Source organism: Hevea brasiliensis, chromosome 11, assembly GCF_030052815.1.
Source record: "Hevea brasiliensis isolate MT/VB/25A 57/8 chromosome 11, ASM3005281v1, whole genome shotgun sequence".
Lineage (NCBI taxonomy): Eukaryota > Viridiplantae > Streptophyta > Magnoliopsida > Malpighiales > Euphorbiaceae > Hevea > Hevea brasiliensis.
In genome coordinates, this window is record NC_079503.1 from 64754635 (window position 1) to 64759369 (window position 4735).

Sequence of the window (4735 nt, forward strand, 5' to 3'; positions counted from 1 at the left end):
AAATCATTTGTATAAATGACTTTGATCACAAAATTCAATTTATCAAATCATGACTAACCATTTAAGTAATTCAACAAAATCAATTATACATAAACCATAATTGAAATCACAATTTCTTACCATTCAAAAGCCATTCTGTATCTCAAAAATCAATCTTTATCTCACTAATATGCAAGACTAATCCGAAAGGGCCATATTCGATGTGATTCTAACTCCCTATGGTCGGGGAGGTCGAATCAGATTCTAACTCCCTATGGTCGGGGAGGTCGAATCATCGTGCACAGTACCATCACAATAATGAATCTTCCACAAGGGCCATAACGATAAAATAAACTTAGATCTAACCTCAAATCAGAGGAAAATCTAAGCCTGTGCACGTACCATGGTAATCAAAACACAACTAATTCCATTGTCTTCTCAACAAATGAGAGAGACGGGTAATAACCTAGTCAAGCATCTATAGTGAGATATAAAACAATATCACAATCCTTTTAGTGAGCATAAATCACAATATAATTCGATTCAAAGTCAATTCCAATATCCAATAATTTTTATGCTCATCACAATTCAAATCACAAAATTGCATTTTTCCATGAAAATTACCATCACAATTCAAAACATGTTCTATCACAATTTTCCAAAACATAATTTATTCAATCCATAACAAAGCTTAATACTTGTGGAAATACCATTTCACAAAGCTAAATTCATACATGCTATAATAATTTCAATAATCATTGAATTAAATCCAATGCTTGTTAAACATAATACATAAGGAAAATATGTCATTTAATCATATGAAATATTCAAAACAAAATCAGTTAAAAACTAGTTGTGCACAAACCTCTGATAATTGTCTCCTGGTCTGGACTCAGTGTTTCCTTCCCTTTTCCTGAGTCTTTGGTAACTGAGAAACACAATTTGAAGTGTTTCAGTACTAAATTAAACTGTCTCTAACGATAATGTTCAATAAGTAATTCACTGAAGGCTATTATTTGCTCAATTACCTAATATACCGACCCTCGATGCGTTTAAGGTAAATTAGGTTTTGGTGTCCTTAATATGTCACATTCGATAGGGTTTTAGGGTTGGTACGTTTTACCAAACTCATTTCCTTGTTTAGTGCATTTTCTTGCAATTTGTTGGATTCCGGGATACTAGTTTGACCTAACCGGACGACCTAGTTCCCTCGGTTTTCGGGCTTCGGTCAAAACTACAAACTTGTAGATCTATGTCTTATTGCACGCGGGGCAAAATTTTAGGTCAATCCGAGTTAAGTAGACCAAGTTATGGCCATTATACTATTGCTGGTCAATTAATATCAAATTAGGTCAATTTTAGGTCAATTTGGTCAACTTTGGTTCGGCCAGTTTTTGGACCCGAACTTGTGCAAGCTTTTTGACTTGCTTATGATCATTTCTGGGCTTTGGTGTCTTCATAAGACTTGTAGGTATGGGTCTTAACTATTCATGGTTAAAATTTCAGGTCAATTGGACCTGTTTTGAGTGAGTTATGGCCTAAACACTCACTGCTGCCCAATTGGTCATTTTTCAGGTCCTAATTGCACCTAATCCGAATTGGTCATTTTCTTAGGTCACCTTGCAAGCAGAATTTTGGTATGTTTTCTCAATGAAAGTTGGCACATTTTGTGCCTAGTTTCACCTCCAATTGGTGTCATACCAATTGAGGTTACAAATTTAAACTTATTGGCTAAAATGTACACTGCCCTTAACTACCTTACTTAACATACATCAATTACACACTTCATTACTATATGTGCACTTCCCCTTACCATTTCTGTTTTGGTTCATTACCAAAACCATATTCCACTTTACATTAACATCACTTTGGGCAGATTACAATTATCCTCAATACACCAATTAACACTCAAATTTACAAGTTCTAAGTACAATCACATACACACCTCACCATTACAAATCTTACATACACTTTACACAATCAATCTATATACATATCCATCAAACTTCTATGTCAATATTCTGCCAACACCTTCATGAACACACACATTTATTCAAGTGTCCCAAGGCTGCCGAAAATGTTCTTCAACACCAAAGTGTCCTACAATTCATCAATTCCCATCCAAGTGCAAAAATCACCATATACATATGAATTATTTTACTAGGATATTAAATCACCATAACCAACATCATTTCTCATCAAATATATGCACAATTATTTCATCAAATACATGACTACATGGCTGCCCAAAAATGGATATCTCAATAACTCTTCAAATTAAAAAATTTCCTTCACAAAACCAACACCCATAACATGTACACAAAGTTTAACAAAGAAATCTTAAAAAATGTAAACTTACCTTATGGTTGGAACTTGCCAAACCTTGATTAAACTTCTTAAATTTGGTATCAAACTCTTCCTTGTGATGTGTAGACAATCTTTAATGAAGAAAGGTGTGGGAAAAGGAGGCTTGATCATGGGGTTGTGAAGGTTTGAAGGTGGGCGGCCATGGGAGCTTTTTTGGAGAATTTCTTCACTTTGGCAATGGTGAGACGTGAGGTTGAAGAGGAAGCTTTTAAGTGCTGCCCACTTTGTCCACTTAATCCATTTTATATTTCTTAGTGGTCCACTCACATTAATTAAACCATTTTATAAGCTTAATTCTCATTTTTCCCACATTAACCCATGATTTTAGCTATTTACTTTAGGTACCACTAAATTAATTTTTTCATTTTATTTTCTAAGTGTAATATTATTTATTTTTAGTGGAAATTTAGGTCAAAAGACAATTCGGGATGTCAAATGACCATAATGCCCTTGTTCGGGTTGCATTCCCGATTTTTCGGTAACACTGGGTTTTGTCTGTTTTTCGATTTCTCACTTTTCTTTGTACTAATTATTTAATTTCTCCTTGATATTTCTAATGATATTTATTCTTCAATAAGGGTCTATTTAAGTCCTAAAAATGTTTTCGGGGTTCCCATGATCCGAGAGCTAGTCAACGGTCCACGCCGTGACTTCCGGTCTGATCACCATCGCTAGGTTTCCCGGCTCGCTTAACTTGATCACATTTCTTTGCTATTATTTTTCCTTTGTTTTTCTTATATTTTCTTTTCTTGTATTTCATTATTTTATGTCTCCTCACTCATATTGAAGTGTAGTTCTAGGCATCCTAGCTGTCCAGGACAGATCAGTCACCGAGCAATGAGCGCACTCTAGAACTTAGGGGTGTTACATTTTATCATGTGTATTTGAAACAAATGTAATATAATTTTGTATTAATGTAAGTACTTATAATTTGTGATTATAAATAACATATGAGAATTTATTTATGATTTGAGTCTAATGATGATGTGAAATGAATGAATGACAAATAGAGGTAAGAAATTGTTGTAAATTGATGTGATACAAATGGAGCTTGTGAATGATTGGAAATTATTGGAAGTGTTTTTAAACAGGTTCAGAAGAACTGTTTTTCCAATTTACAGCCGGCACTCTTTCGGATTTTCTATAAAAAATGCGTAAAAATTTAGATTTATCAAAAATTGTAAACAAATGATTTAAAAGGGATAAATTGTAATAGAACTATGAATTGGTGCTCCGGCACACTGAGTGGCATAACTTGCTCGGCTACACTGTAGTCGGGTAAGGGGTGTCACATTTAGTGGTATCAGAGCACGGTTTAGGCGTTTTTGGGCCTAGATTGAGTCCATACCATGCATTGCATTCATAAGAGTCGAGGTGACACTATTGCAGATCTGTATTTCCTGTTTATTTTAGGTAAGGGTATGGAATAAAAGAGTGAAGAGACAATGAGATAGCGAATGGAAATGAGAATTAGACTATATTTAAGATGAAAAAGAATGAGTACAGAACTGTTTGAGGATAAGATTGAGACTAAGGAGAAAGTGAAGTAGGATAATACGGAAAGGTGAAGAAATAAAGAGTTAGTAGCTCCTTGGCTATTTACATTGGGTAAATTTCGAGGACGAAATTTTTATTAGAGGGGAAGAGTTGTAACATCCTTATTTTAGCTAGTCAAATGCAGTCTCTTATTCAGGTGACGATGTCGGTCAGGCATACTAGAACGTTCAAAAAAAAAATAAATAATAAATATTTAAACTAAAGTGAGGAACTATAATTAACTCAAATATTAATAAGAAAAATTTAGAAATAAATTTTAGAAATAAAATACAACCAAGTTAAATGAGCCGATGCCCTAGCGATGGGTAACCTAGTGGAAAGTTGTGGTTCTCGCAACTAGGAGCCCTAGACCCGGGGAAAAATTCATAAAATAATTTTTGGGACTCCAGAGAATGGTCATTGAGGTTCCTATGGCATTAGAATGCCAAGAAAATATTTAGAAAAATTTTTCAATCGGTACATACAATTTTGGCCCGTTAAGCCAAACGGAGGGCATTTTGGTCATTTCGTCTTCAGAGATGATTTTTGGCCGACTTGTCCAGTTAAGCAAATAATTATTATGATCTAAAATATGAATAAATATTGCTAAAAATTAAATTGGAAATGAGTAGAGAAGAAAAAAAAAGAAAATGAATTAAAATTATAATTTTGACCTCATGCTTATGTCACTAAGCACTCCCACCCAATCACCACTTGACAAAATAAATAAAAGGGATAAAAATGAAGCAAAAATGAGATAAAACAAAAGAAACCAGCAGTTTCCTTCTTTATACGGGCTGAATCAAGAGAGAAAGAGAGAGAAAAGGAAAAGAAAGAAAGAAAGGAAGAAGGA